At 36.2% G+C, this 19,782-nt stretch overlaps 1 protein-coding gene across 1 annotated transcript in view; it reads left to right on the top strand.

The window, feature by feature from the left end:
* Nucleotides 1-11,245: 11,245 nt before the first annotated feature.
* LOC136858313 (putative leucine-rich repeat-containing protein DDB_G0290503) overlaps nucleotides 11,246-19,782 on the top strand; it is a 43,179-nt gene continuing 34,642 nt past the window's right edge. The window contains exon 1 of the mRNA XM_067137760.2: nucleotides 11,246-11,378. The gene's annotated coding sequence lies outside the window, so the exon portion shown is untranslated. The remainder of the gene's footprint in view (nucleotides 11,379-19,782) is intronic.

The raw sequence follows: 19,782 nt of genomic DNA on the forward strand, positions 1-19,782 counted from the left end.
ACTGAATCATAAAGAGGAGCTTTCACAGCTTTTGCAGTGTTAGGAATTTCTCTCCTTGATCCTCTCATGGTCCCAAAAACACTCATTCCATTATTTTTCAACTTCTTGCCAAGTTTCACTGTTGTGAAGAAATTGTCTGTGGATAATCCTTGGAAATGGTTTCATAATTTTCATTACTATTGTATCCGTAAAAAAGTGTTCATATCTTTAAGGTGCTTGATATTAAATTAACGAGCATGGATCTTATCCTAGGGAGTGGCTTTATCATTGGAGTTGGTACAGAGAGGGGTATAGTTATCAATTTTAGAGATTCTTTTGATAAATTGAGTTTATTGATCATCAAAAGCAAGTTCATATCACCTTCGTACAGCAGCATGGAAGTGTTGTGGCTGGTTGGTACCTCCAAGTCCTGGGATGGCGCTGGACATTGCCTGGGCAGGGACCACACCTGCTCGGATGAGGAGTTCTGGAATGTCTCGAAGATTGGCACCCGTTCCTGGGTTCGATTTGAGATGTAATTCACACTTGAGTTTTCTGCACGGCACTCCACACATTCATGGCACTGTCTGAACAGATATGACCTTTTAATTATGGTTACTGCACTCCAGATATTAAATCAAAATGTTCTGGAATAATCACTCGAAGAACAAGGTTATTTTGACTTTGTACCAGTAGAAATGCAAGTTCATAACGCAAGCTTACTGTAAATTGGAATGTTCTAGAGGATTGTAGTCACCACAGTTCTTAATGCATAGTTTCTGAAGATGTAAAACACATTGCCAATAAACGGAATAAATAGCACTTGGAAACTGTCTTGTTCCGTCAATAGGCGAAGTGAATAGCCATTAAAGAAAATGATATTTGAAAGAAAAAGTCTGACTTCATAAATTATGGATTCACTCAAACTACTGGAAAGTTCTAGGCTTTCTGGGAATGCGACATGCGTATTCTGAATTGTCACAGTCTTTAATGAGGATAAGAATCAAAACACAAGTCCCAGTACAGCACTTGGAAAGTATTGCATATTTCACAATTAAACGTAATGTTGAATGTCCCCTAAGTTTCACAGTTTTTACAAGACGTAAATTCAATGAGGCACTTGGGAAAACAAACTTTCGGGTGAACGATATGACTTATGTTGGTAGGGCACAAGTTCATCCTATACGCTCGGAAAATTTCAATGTTCCAGAAATTGATTCACAAAATACAAGTTCGAATAAGTTCGAAACGTAAGTTCAATGTGGTACACAACACTCATGAAAATTCAAAGTCCTTTCAATCATCGTCGGATAACTAAGTCCCTATGTGGCACTTCAAAAAAAATAACAAAGTTCCAATGTGTCAAAATATTAAAGTCCCAACACAACACTCGAAGAAAATAAAGTTCTGATGACAATGTTCCAGTATGTCACCTTAAGAAAATAATAAAGTCTTACCGCGACACTTGGCGAAAATAACTAAGTTCCAATGAGACACTTCAGAAAAATAACAAAGTTCCTACATGGCTCTTTAAGAAAATATCAAAGTCCAATCACGACACACAAAAAATAACAAAGTTCCAATGTGTCAATATGACAAAGTTCCAACGCGATGCTTGCAGAAAATAACAAAATCCCAATCAGGCACTTCAAGAATATGATAAAGTCCCGACAGAACACTTAGAGAAAATACCGAAGTTCCAATACTTGGATTTCGAAGACTGTCAACTAGAAGTTCGACACACACAATACTTCTCCTGTCACCCGTGTCACAGAGACGGCGGAGTGACAGATACTGAATTCGCAGGTCGGGTGGTCCTCATTTTATACCCGTTCGCTTGGAAGTGTCTAGAACCCGGGTATTATCTACCCTTATAACTCTTATAATACTCGGTGGATTTTTTTGAAATCTTGACAGATTACGTCCAATGTAATGGTTTTTAAGACGGCAGTGTCGAAATAGTGATAAAGTAGCGCAAAATGTACTTTTGAGGGTGAAAGCTGGAACATTACCATATATGGTCGCGTATAGCTGGCTTACGGCGGCCACATCACTCGCTGGGTACGTCACTGCGTTCGGTGGGCTGCCTACCTTCCACCTCGCGCAAAGTTCAACAAACATACTTCGGACTTCTCTTGTAGTGGCGTTCCCGGTACACTATATTCTCAGGAAGTGTCTTTTGTCACATTGTCCGAGTTCATCTTTTCTTAGGTAAGGGAACCCACTGCAAAGAAACTTTGAGACAAAATCCACAAGTAGTCAAAAATTTAATCTCAAATTTACCTGATTTATTGGCATGATTTCTTTTTTGGGAAGAGCTGTTCATCAGCTCATTTCATGAAAATTATTCCTCACCATAGTTTAGCTGAAAAATGATGGCCCCCACTTTCTAGAGCACAGTTCATCAACATCAGTGCTACTGGCTCCATGAACACCACTATCATACCCTAAGGCAATTAAGGTCTTCAGTTTTTCTGAAATTACACTCCACAAATTGTCCCCAAGAATGTGTAAGCCTCTGATTCTGTGCGTATTTTGAGTGGTTCAATACTGATTCAACAATAAAAAAGAAGTCAAGCACTCTTTACACTGCCGCTACGAATATGGAGCAAGATGTTATGGCAAGCAAACCTACCCGGGTGTAGTCTTCCCAAAGTCTGCTACAGTCCACTCCGTGATGCCATCAGTACCTAGTAATGTATTACCTGGCCTTGAAAGGCTTATATCTTGGTTGATCCATCGCCTCTGATACACTGTATTATTTACGGTTTCTATGGCTGTAATAGAATTGAAAACTCAGCTTATGCAAGACATCATTACAATTTGAATATGGTATAAATCACAGAATTTCACCAAAGTTGTTATGCTGACTACTACTACTACTACTACTACTACTACTTGTCTTCAGCCTGAAAAGCCCAGTTTTCAGAGTGATATGAATTACTAACTTCTAAGTGATCTTTGCAGCTTTTCTTCTTTGGACCACACTCTACATCAGACATACTGTATCTTCTAGAATGTCAGGCAACAGACTCAGCAATTCTTCATTGGTGAGAGGTGGTGGTATATGAGACATGCTTACTGTGCTGTGCATAAAATAGATACAAAATTTTTTAATCCACCTTGTCAATACTTAACAATCATGCGATGTTTATAAAAACATTACAGTGTGCTATTACAAGGTACTAGTTTCGGTCCTATAAGGACCATCATCAGCCTAGCCAAGATACATAAGTGTATACCATAGTCCTAAAACAGAGTTATGCGGTGAGATGAGAAATGAAAGAATGGACTGGGGATGTGGTGGAATGATATACATATAAATGGTGAAAATATGAACTGTTGTAGATGTAGCAAAGTTATGTTGAACAGTGACAAATAAAATCTTTGGTATATGTGTCGTAAAATGACAATGTTAAACAACAATTATCTCAAAATTGAATAAAATAATCTCTAGTTGACGAATAGTCCAAGGTTGCACATTTAAACATTGGTTTATGTCGGATTTTAAACAATGTCCAATGTTTCTATCAAGTTCTAGAAGATATGAAGTTCAACATTGGTGCATAGGGAATTATTTTGTCCAAAAAATCCAAAACAGAGGTTAAGTGTTGACAAAACTGTTGGACATATCTTGTGGTAGATTGAAATCCTATTGTGTTACAAAGGAGCAATCCCAATTCAATAGGAACTAAATGAACCTGGAGAAAAGAGAGTTTGAGTTAACGCAAGAAAGAATTGAAATGACGGGACAAGACTGGCGAAGAAAAGAGAACAAACATTGAGAGCTCACCTTGCGCAATATGAAACAAGCTTGCCGGTTGAGTGCAATAACAGAGTGAGAACAGCGTAAGGCAGAAGGGAAGGAAGTTAGTGAGGGGAGGAGCATAGAATGACATAAGTGGGGAGGGGCGGGGAAATGGGAAGTGGTTTAGTTTGTCTATTAATTCGTATGTGTTTTTAATGGACTTCTTAGATAAGAATTGATAGTTTTTCCTTAGGAACTTTTGGATGAAGTGTGAAGTTTTATACAAAGGACTCGATCTAAAATTAATGATTGGTCGAATGGGAACACCGGCCTTATATATCTTAGGAAGGGCTCTGGCCGTAGGAAGCCCAGGGTTCATACTTATGAGCTGACTTTTTTCATGTTCGGTAAGCAGGAAAGAAGTGTTTTTTTAAGTTTGTTTGAGGAGTCTTTGAACTTTTTGCGTGGGATCTTTTTTGATTAAGGAAAAAGAACCATCTTTGAAAAAATCTGATGTTTTACTGATATATTCATTCTTATTGATAATTACTGTCGTGTTGCCTTTGTCGGATTTAGTCACAATTAAATCGTCTTTTATTTTGTTATTTAGGGCATGTAGAAGTTTATGAACAGCTTGTACTTTCTTGTTATTAGTGTTAGCAGGGAAATTAGGTGAATTATTATGAAAAAGAATGTTGTTGAGCTTCTTTTTTATCTCATACTTACTTCATCTTGTGTATCTAATGGCATTTTTGAGATGGCTAGTTCTGATTCTGTTATCATTGTAACAGTTGAACTAATTGTATTCGAACTGGGCCAGTTGTGCTTGGGTCCCTGTACTATGACTGTGACAAGCTGACCAATGACAACACTGACGGAGATGGATAAGAAATAATGCTTGTACAGTTCATAATATATCTGAGTTATATTGTTGTGTTTTTAAAATTACCATTGTTGATAGAATAATAATGAGCAAATGAAATGAAATGACGTATGGCTTTTAGTGCCGGGAGTGTTCGAGGACAAGTTCGGCTCGCCAAATGCAGGTCTTTTGATTTGACGCCCGTAGGCGACCTATGCGTCGTGATAAGGATGAAATGATGATGAAGACGACACATACACCCAGCCCCTATGCCAGCGAAATTAACCAATTATGGTTAAAATTTCCGACCCCGCTGGGAATTGAACCCAGGGACCCCTGTGACCAAAGGCCAGCATGCTAACCATTTAGCCATGGAGCCGGACAATGAGCAGATGATTATATCTCAAATCTAACGTCCTATCCAATGATGCAAAATTAATTATGTTTATTATGGACTATCCTCACTACTAATCAGAAAAAGTCACTGTAGCTCAATACCCTATGATAAAAACTGTAGTCAAAATAGTGTTTGGAAAATGTGAAAGCTGTCTTTTTGATTGCTCCAGTGATTCTACTATTAATATATGGAAAGATCTTCATTGGGGTAATCATATAAGCAGGATAATAAATAAAGGTTACAGATCTCTTTTTATGATTATGAGGATGTAAAGGAGAGGGCATATAAATCACTGGTAAGACCCTAATTAGAGTAATGGTTCTAATGTATGGGACCTTCACTAGGATTACTTTGATTTGAAAACTGGAAAAGATCCAAAGGATTTCTGATAAAAGAGTAGTGTTACAAAAGTATTCCAAACTTTGGGCTGGGAAGATTTGGAAGCAAAGAGACAAATAAGCGGAAAGTTTCAAGCTTTCAGTGGAGTGATGGCATGGAAATACGTTAGAAGATGACTAAGCTTGAATGGAGCTTCTAAAAGTAGGAAAAATAAATAAATAAATAAATAAATAAATAAATAAATAAATAAATAAATAAATAAATAAATAAATAAATAAATAAATAAATAAATAAATAAATAAATAAATGAATAAATAAATGAATAAATAAATAAATAAATAAATAAATCCAATCTCAATCAATCAATCAATCAATCAATCCTGATCTGTATTTAGGGCAGTCGCCCAGGTGGCAGATTCCCTATCTGTTGTTTTCCTAGCCCTTTTCTTAAATGATTTCAAAGGAATTGTAAATTTATTGAACATCTCCCTTGGTAAGTTATTCCAATTCCTAACTCCCCTTCCTATAAACGAATATTTGCCCCAATTTGTCCTCTTGAACAGTACTGAAGATAGCAGTGATGATTGTGAAAGCGATTGTGGAAGTGATATTTCAGAGAATTCATGCTAAGATAATAAAGGTTTAGAAAATTCATATCGATTGATCATACTATCGATTCAATTCAGATTTCATTTCCATTTAGTTGGCAGTATTGCCAGAACTGGGAGAGCTCCCTCCTTACTCCTCACACCCGTAAAACCAGGTATCACTAAAATTTGAGCGTACTGTAGTGTGTTGTATGTAGATGAAAAGAACTATATTAAGACAAACATAAGTACCCAGTCCCCAAGCCAAAGGAATTAACCCAGGGCTCTCTAAACCAAAGGCCAGTATGCTGACCTTTTGGCCAATAATAAAATATAAAAACATGAAAGTTTCAGTGATCACCATAGAGAAAAATGATCACAATAGACACCAAAATCAATGTCCATATAATACAGACTATATGTCTTGGGCTGCCAAGATGATTGCTACCCAGCCAGATGGCGTACAATAGTGGAGTTCCGCAAGGTCAGCGTGACAACATCCTATATTGCTTGGCTTTCTCGGCTATCCCACTGCTTTTCATATCAGGAAGCTCCTCAGTTGATCTCATGAGTCTGAGCAAAATCTTGTTCCAGCCCTCAGTTCAGAACAGAATTCCTTGACAATCTGGGAATTGAGTCCAAGTCCTCCGGGTGAGAGGCATGCATACTATCACTACACAACCGGGCTGACCACACACACCAAACAGTTGAGTACATTAAAGTTTAAAAGAATATTAATGCCATTTTTCCATTTTTATGAGGGGGTTGATAGGTCATCCAGACTCAATTCAGGACTTGGCAGGGAGCTTAGGACCTTTCTACTATCACACACCGGTCCTAGTGAACATCCCCACCAAAGTTGTCAAGATGCAAACTCAGAACACTCAGGTAGAAGGTCAGTTGGCTAGACCACTTCACAAACTTACCCTTATCAAACAATTCAGTAGAATGTCTGAAGAGGTAGTAGACAAAGCTGAAGGAAACTTAATTGTAATGAAAGACTGCAATGCAGAAGTAGGTTAAGGAAGAGAGGAGAATGGAGGAAGATAGTATAGACTGGGACAAAGTAGTGAAAGAAGAAGCTGATTAGCACATAAATAAGCCCATGTCAGTACTTAGTTAAAAAATCTTCATGGCTCTGCACAAGGATGAGACTAGTACACACAGAAAAGTATCAGATAGATTTCACAACACAGTGAGCGGATTAGGTGCACCATGTCTTGTCTTGGAATACTGAGCCCTTATTTCTTCAAGGATCCTGAAAATAATCAAAAACAGTGGATCAGGCAGTCTACAGAGACCTCATTATTACCCCATTTGTACAGGATTTGCACCATTTTTGTCATGCCAGAAACTTGCTCCTCCAACAAAAATGGATGCATCAACACAATGGAGGACTCATTTACCCTTCTCCAAGAACACTTTGGAGATCTCCTAATTGCTCATGGAATTCCATTCCTGTACCCTTCCTGCTGTCTGGATTTCATGGCCCCAGATGCCTACATAAGGGGCAAGTTGAAAGAATCAGTTTTCAAGAGAGATGACCCACCTTGAAACAATTCCAAATCATGCGAGAAGGTAGTCATTTTTTGTGTCCTTTTATCAATCAATCAATCAATCAATCAATCAATCAATCAATCAATCAATCAATCAATCAATCAATCAATCAATCAATCAATCAATCAATCAATACTGATCTGCATTTAGGGCAGTCGTCCAGGTGGCAGATTCCCTATCTGTTGTTTTCCTAGCCTTTTCCTAAATGATTTGGAAGCAAAGAGACAAATAAGCGGAAAGTTTCAAGCTTTCAGTGGAGTGATGGCATGGAAATACGTTAGAAGATGACTAAGCTTGAATGGAGCTTCTAAAAGTAGGAAAAATAAATAAATAAATAAATAAATAAATAAATAAATAAATAAATAAATAAATAAATAAATAAATAAATAAATAAATAAATAAATAAATAAATAAATAAATAAATAAATAAATAAATAAATAAATAAATAAATAAATAAATAAATAAATAAATCCAATCTCAATCAATCAATCAATCAATCAATCAATCAATCAATCAATCAATCAATCAATCAATCCTGATCTGTATTTAGGGCAGTCGCCCAGGTGGCAGATTCCCTATCTGTTGTTTTCCTAGCCCTTTTCTTAAATGATTTCAAAGAAATTGGAAATTTATTCAACATCTCCCTTGGTAAGTTATTCCAATTCCTAACTCCCCTTCCTATAAATGAATATTTGCCCCAATTTGTAGCATTGTATGAATGTATAGTTGGTTTCTTATTTTTATGGAATACGATCTGCAGTTCATTTAATTGAAAAATCTTCAGATACATTATGATAAATGTGTACAATATGATGGGTACACATTTTGAACACATACTGTACCATCACAATCAAATAATATTTCAGTGTCATTTGTTTTGTTACATATGGTATTAAAACAATGTTCATACCTATCTTACAGGTTATTTATAGTCAAAAATTTCATTTTTGGTCCGTATTGAATCAAAATTTACAGTTGACAGTTCCTCACTAACTCTACGCTTGTCAACTTGGTGCTCGAGGTCCGTGTTAGTTCGAGATTGTTCTAAACTCATTCAAATCCATCTGAAAATTGATATTTTCAAGATATCTCATCAACCAATGCATGGCTTCAGCCCCACATTAATAATGGATCAACATTGAAATACAGAGCTAATACTTATAGCACATCACCAAATTAAGCTGTTTTAGAGCAACTATACAAGGACTGTGACATTAGATCTTTCATTCTAACGGAAGAAAATCTGTACATTATAGATGGTTCTTAGATTATATGTTATGAGGAACTGTTTCATGTTAAAAAATGGACTATGATAAGTTGTTTTACCCATGTAAAGGGAACACTATTCTAGAAATCAGCTGTTAGTTTAGCATTTTGGAAAGTGCCTAAGGACATAAATTTTTAAAGGAATGCTCTTATTACTCTTTTAAGGCCAGTTGTACCGGCATATACTTTATAGCTGTATGAATTTTGCCCTACAAGAAAGATTTTATCAAAACTGGGTGTTATAATTAATTTTAAAATAGTTACAACTAATAGTTAATGCAAAGAGCTTTAAAAATGTATATAAATGTTTTATGACATGTCTATTATCCCACAAGGATTAATCTAGTACCTGTATTTTAATTACATAGATTTTAAGTCACATACATAATTGTAAAATTTACAGCTTAGTATAGAAGGCTCTGTTTATGTTCTTACACTAGTACAAGTATTTCATGTAGCTATTTTAAAAAACCTTGCAACAATTTCCTAGGCTGATGATGGCATAGGAAGGTGCCGAAACCAGTCACCGAATGACAGATAATGAATATGTGATATTTTAATAATATCACTATTTTATTGTATTTAACAGGTGGAAACCTTTATCCTTATCTATAACTGTATCTTTTTTTTTTTTGCTAGGGGCTTTACGTCGCACCGACACAGATAGGTCTTATGGCGACGATGGGATAGGAAAGGCCTAGGAGTTGGAAGGAAGCGGCCGTGGCCTTAATTAAGGTACAGCCCCAGCATTTGCCTGGTGTGAAAATGGGAAACCATGGAAAACCATCTTCAGGGCTGCCGATAGTGGGATTCGAACCTACTATCTCCCGGATGCAAGCTCACAGCCGCGCGCCTCTACGTGCACGGCCAACTCGCCCGGTAACTGTATCTTAGAGGTGAAGCTTCCACGGTGTTGTTTTCTGTACATTACGTATGTAATGACAGCCAGACTAAGTGTAATTCTTATAGTTGAGCTGTAGTTATAATTTCCAGTACCGTACTTGGCAGGTTCCATTTGATACAGACATTTGTGAACAGGATTTTTAATAATGCCCTTTCCAAGAAATGAAATGAATGTATGTAATGTACAGAAAACAACAACACGGTTAAACCTGGAAAATAAACTAAATAAAATATTCATACCTGTTTAAAGGAATAATCAATGTACACTACTAATCTGTGCTACAAACTACATAATTAAGAGCTCTTGATCCACTAAAACCTGGTTAGATCATGTAATGAAAGAAACTCTTAATGCATGGAAAATTAGCCCCCCAAAAAAAGTTTTTATTCTTCAAAAAGCAACTTATGGCCATATCATACTCAACTCTTCTGAAAGAAAAAGGGTGTAGTATTTCTTGGAAAGGGGAGCCTCTGTGGCTAACGTGGCCGCGCCGGCCTCTCACTGCTGGGTTCTGTGGTTCAAATCCCAGTCACTCCATGTGAGATTTGTGCTGGACAAAGCGGAGGAGGGGCAGGTTTTTCTCCGGGTACTGCGGTTTTCCCTGTCATCTTTCATTCCAGCAACACACTCCAATATCATTTCATTTCATCTGTCATTCATTAATCATTGCCCCAAAGGAGTGCGACAGGCTTCGGCAGCCAGCACAATTCCCATCCTCGCCGCTAGATGGGGGCTTCATTCATTCCATTCCTGACCCGGTCGACTGACTGGAAACAGGCTGTGGATTTTTATTTCATTTCTTGGAAAGGGCATTATTAAAAATAATCACAGGTCATCCTGTTCACAACTGTCTGTATCAAATGGAACCTGCCAAGTACGGTACTGGAAATTATAACTACAGCTCAACTATGAGAATTACACTTAGTCTGGCTGTCATTTCAAAATTCTCAGTACGTGCTAATAGACTTTCCCTCCTTCTTTTGTCGTGAGGACTAGTATTTATAACCCAGTGAGAGTGCAAGTCTAGACATGTGATTGCCCATTGTTCATCTGTTATTTATAAGGAAGTGACACATTACCATTTGACTATTTATTTTTACCATAAGGCAAGGACCTTTAATTTACTTGAAAGTAATATCCCAAATCACTTCATAATAGGGCATATTAGAGCTTGGAAACATATTTAAATACAAATCTGAAGGCTCCACATGACTCCTTATGAAGAAGAAAATATGTCTTACTTGTTAAGAAACTTGGCATGCTGTTATCCCTTTGTCTCAACAAATTGTTTTTCTCAACAGCTGTGAGCCCTAACATTGGCCATGGACTCACCCATCACTTAACTGGCTGAAGTCCAGGGAGCAATCTCGTCTATTCTTAGAACAGCTGGTGTTTGTGGGAACACATCTTAGAATAGAATAACCCAGACAGGGCTGGTATAGTATGTTTGTTCACAGAATGCTGCATCATACTACCTAGCACAATATTCAATGTACTGAGTCATTGTAAATGGTATGGAAAGCTGAAACATTTACATTACACTTCATTTTTCTTCCTAAATATATATGTACATTCATTGTGATAGTAAGTTCAATACTTACCTCAACATGCCTTCTGACACATGCCATTCAAATAGAAGCAGAGTATACCTGTAGCTGGTGCCAGTAGCCTGTTAGCTTGCCAGTCAACTCTTGAAGAGTAGCGAACGACGAGGTGTTCATACGACATAGCTCTACACGTAAGTTTGATATCAGCATGGAACTAACTGGAAGTGGTGAGTGTTCACATAATCATGAAGGACAACTATTTCGTACTCTCTCCCTGAAAACTACTACTATCTGTTGAAATATAAGGTATATAATATGTGTGTGCACCTTCACCTTTTATACCCAAAGTGTGCTACAGATGAATTATTATTAATAATGACATATTATTACCAAACAAAATCAAATGAAATCTGTCATTTAAGAAGAAAGAAAGGTCATTACAAATGTGAATGTCATGGAGCAATCTAAGAGCCACAGACAAGCTTCAAAATTAGCAACAATGAGTTTTACACTTTTTACATGCTGAAATTCTGTATCTATGAGCTATTTATTAGCAAAAATCTTTTGTAATACAGGGAGGATATATCAATTGTTTATTACCTTTTTAATGAATATAAATTTCTCAATTTTAGTTTTTGAAAAACAATGCAGAATTTATTAATCATGTACGCTACATTTCTTAAAGCCATTTGCAAATAAACAGTAAATGAACAAGATAATTACCATCATCATCATGACACAAAACTTTCCATATAATGACCACTTTATGAAGAGACATTTTCCAAAATGTTTCTCAGATAGTCATGTAAATAATTTTCCCCTAAATTCAGTGACTATCATAATGGCATTCCTTTCAAGGCCAAGTTCCTTATATTTGTACAATGAGCCTAATTCACATTTGGACCACCTTTTTAAATTTATTTTTTTAAGCCATACTGCAAGAAAGGAAGGATCTCTGGTTGAACAAAAGCCTACACATTTTCTTCATTATATTCAGTTATTCTGCATGTAACTATTGTTTTTTTAATTTTTTTTATTCTTCGGATCAACTGAGATTCTGCACTACCTATCAAATTATTTAACCAAAAGCATCATTTAAAATTAATATCAAACTAATAACTTCGAGGAATTAGCAACTGAATATTGTCCTTACTACACCTGTTAAGGTGAAAATACTCAATTTTCCCTGATATAACAATGTTCTCATTTTCACAACATGTTAAAATGTGTTCTCCACCATCCTGAGGTGCCTAATACTAAAGAAGTATTAAAATTGACCTATGATAACAATGACATTTACAGTAAGATACAAAAGTTGAAGACTAGAAAAGCAGCAGGAATTGATAAGATTTTTGGGGATATACTAAAGACAATGGGTTGGGATATAGTACCATATCTGAAGTACTTATTTGATTATTGTTTGCATGAAGGAGCTATAGCAAATGAATGGAGAGTTGCTATAGTAGCCCCTGTGTATAAAGGAAAGGGTGATAGACATAAAACTGAAAATTACAGGCCAGTCAGTTTGACATGCATTGCATGTAAGCTTTGGGATAGCATTCTTTCTGATTATATTAGACATGTTTGCGAAATTACAGTAATAACTGATTCGATAAAAGGCAGTTAGGGTTTAAGAAAGGTTATTCCACTGAAGCTTGACTTGTAGAATTTCAGCAAGATATAGCAGGTGTCTTAGATTACAGACGTCAAATGGACTGTATCGCGATTGACCTGTCTAAAGCATTTGATAGGGTGGATCATGGAGACTACTGGCGAAAATGAGTGCAATTTGGACTAGACAAAAGAGTGACTGAATGGGTTGCTACATTTCTAGAAAAGAGAACTCAGAGAATTAGGGTAGGTGAATCTTTATCTGACCCTGTATTAAGAGGGGAATTCCTCACAGCAGTATTATTGGACCTTTATGTTTTCTTATATATATAAATGATTTGATTGAAGGAGTGGAATCAGAGGTAAGGCTTTTTACGCATGATGTTATTCTCTATAGAGTAATAAATAAGTTACAAGATTGTGAGCAACTGCAAAATGACCTTGATAATGTTGTGAGATGGACAGTTTGATTGATTGATTGACTGATTGATTGATTGAATGGTATGATAAACGGGGTTAAAAGTCAGGTTGTGAGTTTCAAAAATAGGAAAAGTCCTCTCAGTTTTAATTACTGTGTTGATCGGGTGAAAGTTCCTTTTGGGATTCATTGTAAGTACCTAGGTGTTAATATAAGTAAGATGTTAATTGGGCAATCACATAAATATGATTGTAAACAAAGGGTACAGATCTCTGGACATGGTTATGAGGATATTTAGGGATTGTAGTAAGAATGTAAAGGAGAGGGGAAAAAGGCTCTGGTAAGACCCCAACTAGAGCATGGTTCCAGTGTACAGGACCCTCACCAGGATTACTTGATTCAAGAACTGGAAAAAATTCAAAGAAATGCAGCTCAATTTGTTCTGGGTAATTTCCGACAAAAGAATAGTATTACAAAAATGTTGCAAAGTTTGGGCTGGGAAGACTTTGGAGAAAGGAGATGAGCTGCTCGACTAAGTGGTATGTATTACTAGTTGCTTGCTGCTTGCTTGCTTGTTGTTTTAAGGGGCCTAACATCGAAGGTCATCGGCCCGTATTACTAGTTATAAACCTCCGAGATGTCAGTGGCGAGATGGCATAGAATGACATTAGTAGACGAATAAGTTTGAGTGGTGACTTTAAAAGTAGGAAAGATCACAATGTGAAGATAAAGCTGGAATTCAAGAGGACAAATTGTGGCAAATATTCGTTTGTAGGAAGGGGAGTTAGGGTTGGAATAACCAAGGGAGATGTTCAATAAATTTCCAAGTTCTTTGCAATCATTTAAGAAAAGGCTAGGAAAACAACAGATAGAGAATCTGCCACCTGGGTGACTGCCCTTAATGCAGATCAGTAGTGATTGATTGAATATGATGTGATCATGGAAGAGAAGTGAATCTTAGGTTTTCCTTTATTTGGAAACTTTCTATGTGGACATTTAGATCAGTATTTCAGAAAATTATTTGGCCCATATATTACAGAATTTTTATGAGTTTGCTTCATTAACTGCTCTATATCGGAGGTGACTGACAGAGGAACATAAAACAATTTATTTCTGATTAGGTTTTAAAAAGATGAATATCACTGAGGGTGCAGTTTTTAACATTAACTCTCCATTAGTGACGTGATATATATATATTTTTTTTGCTAGTTGTTTTACGTCGCACCGACACAGATAGGTCTTACGGCGACGATGGGACAGTAAAAGGCTAGGAGTGGGAAGGAAGCGGCCGTGGCCTTAATTAAGGTACAGCCCTAGCATTTGCCTGGTGTGAAAATGGGAAACCACGGAAAACCATTTTCAGGGCTGCCGACAGTGGGGTTCGAACCTACTATCTCCCGAATACTGGATACTGGCCGCACTTAAGCGACTGCAGCTATCGAGCTCGGTGACGTGATATTTCGTTCATACCTTAGCAACTTCAGTCTCTCAGACTGACTTCTTCAATTTGTTTTAATTTTTTAGGGTAATATTTAAGGAACTCAACTATACACATTTATCTGTATCTACTGACATTTCCTGACAAGGTTTCAGACAATAATATTGCCTGCCGGTGCTAAGGGCCTCTTCTGCAATAATTCAACTGATGCTTCAGTTTCACCTTATACTCACGATTTCATCAGCGGCCTTGAACATGATGTATTCGTGACATTCATTTTTGTGCTTGTGTTTCATGCCCTCATGTCGTTGCCATTATGTCATTGTCACTTTGGTATTCCACTAACAATTTTAAATGAACCATTTTAATTAGAAATTTTTAACGGAATAAGTTTTAGTCTCTGACAAAATAGTTTATGGTTTAATCAATGACAGTGTTTCCATTAACATGTTTGTATAGAGTATCATTTTTCACATTTTTACATACTGAATTTTAGTAACTGGCTAAAATTTTAGCTTCCATATTAATATAAGGTGTACTCTTGAAGATTGTTTTTAGGCTGCAGATGCCCAAAAATGTCCCATTTAACTGATAGTCTGTTTATGTAACCACTATAAGTGGAAATTAAAGTATTGATTAGGTGAATTAAAGAACACCTTTATTATTTTTGAAAGGAAACACTGTCATGGAATGAGAAGGTGAGTGAAGCAGTGAAAGAAGAGAAGAAAGCATGGCAAGAATGGAATAGAGATTTTAAAAAAGCGAAAGGAAATATCTTGACAATTAAAGGAAATGTAAAGAAACTGGTAAGAGAAGAAAAGTTGGGAAGAATTTACACAAAAGATGGAAATGGATGGAGCTGGTAGTAAAAGAATGCTCTATGCAATTATACAAGGTAATTGGAAAGAAAGAGTTTATACAAATCTGATGAAAGAAGAAGGTGGAGAATTGATAATACATCCAGAAGAAATAAAGATGAGATAGAAGGAGTGTTTTAATTAGCTGCTAAATGTGAGGAATTGTGAAGAGGAGACAGTAGTAATATGGTATGATGACTCAACAGTAGAAGATGATATAACAGTGTTAAAGGTGGAATTACAGCCCATAAAATATAAATGGACAAGGCACCGAGGAAGGATGGAATTAGTGTGGAAATGATATAGGCTGCTGGACCTGGTTGATTACAGTGGCTGTACAGATTGTTGAAGTGCATATGGAAAAATGAATCAGAAGACTGGGGAAAGGAAATAATAATACTGGTCTTAAACACTCAAACTGGCAAACACCGTTTTTTCTGTTCTTCCTATGGCAGTACCTGATATCAGGTATTTGGACATGCTCTTTATTTTATCATATTAATTGAACTATTAGTCATTAGAAAGGTGTCAATTACATGTCAATTGAAAGAGAAATAATTAACCATTATCAAGAAATAGTTTCTACATTCGCATATTGCAATGATGATATCAAATAAGCTCATAATCTGCCGTCTTGCGCCTGCAGCTAGGCAATCCTTCGCTGACATGTTTGTTGCTAGTTATCCTTCTGATATTGAACCGAAGTGTTGATATTCACTCAAATAAGTAATATCCGGTAATAATGAAACATTTCTTGGTCGATCTGACAGATTGAATTTGCTTGCTGGCGAGATAAATTTAATGTCAGTGCTAGCAAGGAATCTTGTGGACTTTGTCTTCAATAGGCTAATGTTCCAACTTATTGTAAGGACTGTAGGATGCTAATTAGTTTATTAATAACTAGCAAGATACCCGTGCTTCGCTACGGTATTATACTGAAATTTATAATTGAATGCTTATTGTTTTAGATATATAATCCGCCGAAATTCACGAACTGACTCGTTTTCTGCGAGAATCCACCAAAATTCTCGATCTGACTGGTTTTCTATTATTTCACGGCACGTTTCCTCCCATTTTTCAATCTTCCTTTCCAGCAATTGATTTCGTACTTCCCGGGCTAGGCTCAGGTATTCCTCCCGGTCAGTTGGATCCGTAAATCTTTGCCATCTTTTCCTATAATCATTTTTAATATGGATAAAATCCTTCAGGAGATCCGGCGTGGTGTCATATTGGGTGCCTTGGCGGCACTGAACCCGCGGCCGGACTGCATTCTTAGTCATTTGTCCAGGAGCCGTTACCAGCGTGGTCCGCACATTTGACGACGGTCCGGAATACTATTATTATTATTATTATTATTATTTTTATTATTACTATTATGTGTTGCTGGAATGGCTGATGACAGGGAAAACCGGAGTATCCGGAGAAAAACCTGTCCCGCCTCCGTTTTGTCCAGCACGAATGTCACATGGAGTGACCAGGATTTGAACCACGGCACCCAGCTGTGAGAGGCCGGCGCGCTGCCGCCTGAGCAACGGAGGATACTTATAAGTACATTAATAACAGTAAAATCAATTGGATACACCTCCTTCTACACCCCACCGCCGTTAAGTTTATTTACCGCCACCCCCCCCCCCAAAAAAAATATTAAAATAATGCTTGTTTCTTTATGTTTAAGTGAGATTCCAAACACCAATGTTCACGTCTATTACCTTCAGTTTTGAGATATAATTATCCCCATAAAAATAATTTACTTTTTTCACTTCATTCCACAATACTCCCCCCCCCCCCCAAGTGAATTTTCCCCTCAAAAAATACTTGTTTCTTTAATAGTAAAGGATCTTCTAAATACCAATTATCACGACTCTAACTTCTTCAGAGTTTTTGATTTATGTGTCCTCATGAAAGGAATTCAACTCCTTTACACTTCCGCCCTCCAAGATGGTTTCCCCAACAAATGCGTTTTTCTTTGTTTTTAAAGGAGATCCAAATACGAATTTTCACGTCTGTAACAACTTTATATTTATTAGATGTATGTATTCTCATAGAATTAAGTCAATTAATTTTTCAATTCTTTCACCCCCCCCCCCCCCCCCCCGCCTTCAAGGGATTTTCCGAGAATACGTGTTTCTTTACTTTTAAAGCAGATTGTAAATATCAAATTTCACGTCTGTAACATCTTCATTTTTGAGATATCAGTAGGCTAATTAAAAGAATTCAACACCATTTTCAGTCACTTTTACCCCCCCCCTTCCACCCGAGTGGTATTTCCGGAAACTAAAAATACACGTTTCTTTATGTTTAATAGAGATAAAAAATACCATTTTTCACTTCTGTAACATGTTAAGTTTTTTTAGATATACTGTAAAAATTCTCATTTAAAAATTTCACCCCTTTTGAGTTCCCCTTAAGCGGAGTTTCCAAAAACAAATCACCTATGATTCTTTACATTTACAGGAGATTCCAAACACCCACTTTTTACGTCTGTAACATTTTACGTTTCCAAGATATTCTGTGGATATAGTCTTTCAAAAAATTCACCCCAATTTGCCACTCCTGTTTAACCGCCATTAATTGGATTTTCCAAAAACTAAAAATACGTGTTTCTTTTTTTTAAAAGGAGATCCCAAACACCAATTTTCAGGTCTGTAATATCTTTCGTTTCTGAGATATATGTATCCTCATTAAAGGCATTCAACCTATTTTTCACCCTTTTACACTCCTCCTATTAGGATTTACAGGAAACAAAAAATACATGTTCCTTTATTTTTAGAGGAGATTCGAACTACCAGTTTTTACATCTGTAAATTTTAATGTTTTAAGTTGTAGACACATTCATTTTAAAAAATTCACCCCCCCTTTTCACCCTCCAATATTTGGATTTTCCAAAAACGAAAAAATACGTGTTTCTTTACTTTTAAAGAAGATCCAAAATACCAATTTTCAGGTCTGTAATATCTTCAGGTTCTGAACTATAAGTAGCCTCATTAAAGGCATTCAACCCATTATTAACCCTTTTACACCCTTCCTATTGGGATTTTCCGAAAACAAAAGAATACGTGTTTCTTTATTTTTAAAGGAGATCCTAAATACCAATTTTTACATCTATAAACTTTAAAATATTTGAGATATAGATACACCCACTTTAAAAAATCACCCCCTTTTCACCCCCTTCCCCCATTAATCGGATTTTCCACAAACAAAAATATGTGTTTCTTTATTTTTAAAGGAGATCCCAAACACCAATTTTCAGGTCTGTAATATCTTCAGGTTCTGAAATATAAGTAGACTCATGAAATGCATTCGACCCCTTTTTCACCCCTTTTCACTCCTCCTATTGCGATTTTCCGAAAACAAAAAAATACGTGTTTCTTTATTTTTAATGACGATTCTAAATACCCATTTTTACATCTGCAAACTTTAAAAGTTTGGAGATATAGAATCACTCATTTTAAAAATCCCCCCCATTTTCACCCTCCCATTAATTGGATTTTCTAAAAACAAAAAAATACGTGTTTCTTTATTTTTAAAAGAGATCAAATGTACCAATTTTCAGGTCTGTAATATCTTCAGTTTCTGAGATATAAGTACCGGTATCCTGATTAAAGGTATTCAACCCATTTTCCCCCATTTTCACCCTTTTTCACCCCTCCTATTGGGATTTTCTGAAAATAAAAAAAATACGTGTTTCCTTAATTTTAAAGAAGATTCTAAATACCAATTTTTACATCTGTAAACTTTTAAAGTTTTGAGATATGGATACACTCATTTTAAAATTTCACCCCCCTTTTCACCCCCTTAGCGACGGAATATCCAAAAATCCTCTCTTAGCGAGCACCTACATCTTAATATGAATATATCCCCAAAATTTCATTTCTTTATGTCCAGTAGTTTTGGCTCGGCGATGATGAATCAGTCAGTCAGTCAGTCAGTCAGTCAGGACAAGTTATTTTATATATATAGATATCACCTATTCAATACATTAAAATTTTAAACAATTAGGAATTTATCATTATTACCATATGAATGTGAGACATGTTTCGCCTTTCATAGAAGGCATCATCAGTCACTGTACCTCCTCAAGGTTAAATCAGGTACCTGATTTATATTTAAATTATAATTACTAAGAATTAATATTAACATATTTACAGTAGGAGCAGTCTAACAAGAAAAACAATGTTTGGTATTAATGTGAATAACAACATATCAGCTGTTGGCTGTTGATTACTAGTTGTGTAAGGCATATAACAGTGTCCATTAGCAGATGTCCAACT

Source organism: Anabrus simplex, chromosome 1 (genome assembly GCF_040414725.1).
Source record: "Anabrus simplex isolate iqAnaSimp1 chromosome 1, ASM4041472v1, whole genome shotgun sequence".
Lineage (NCBI taxonomy): Eukaryota > Metazoa > Arthropoda > Insecta > Orthoptera > Tettigoniidae > Anabrus > Anabrus simplex.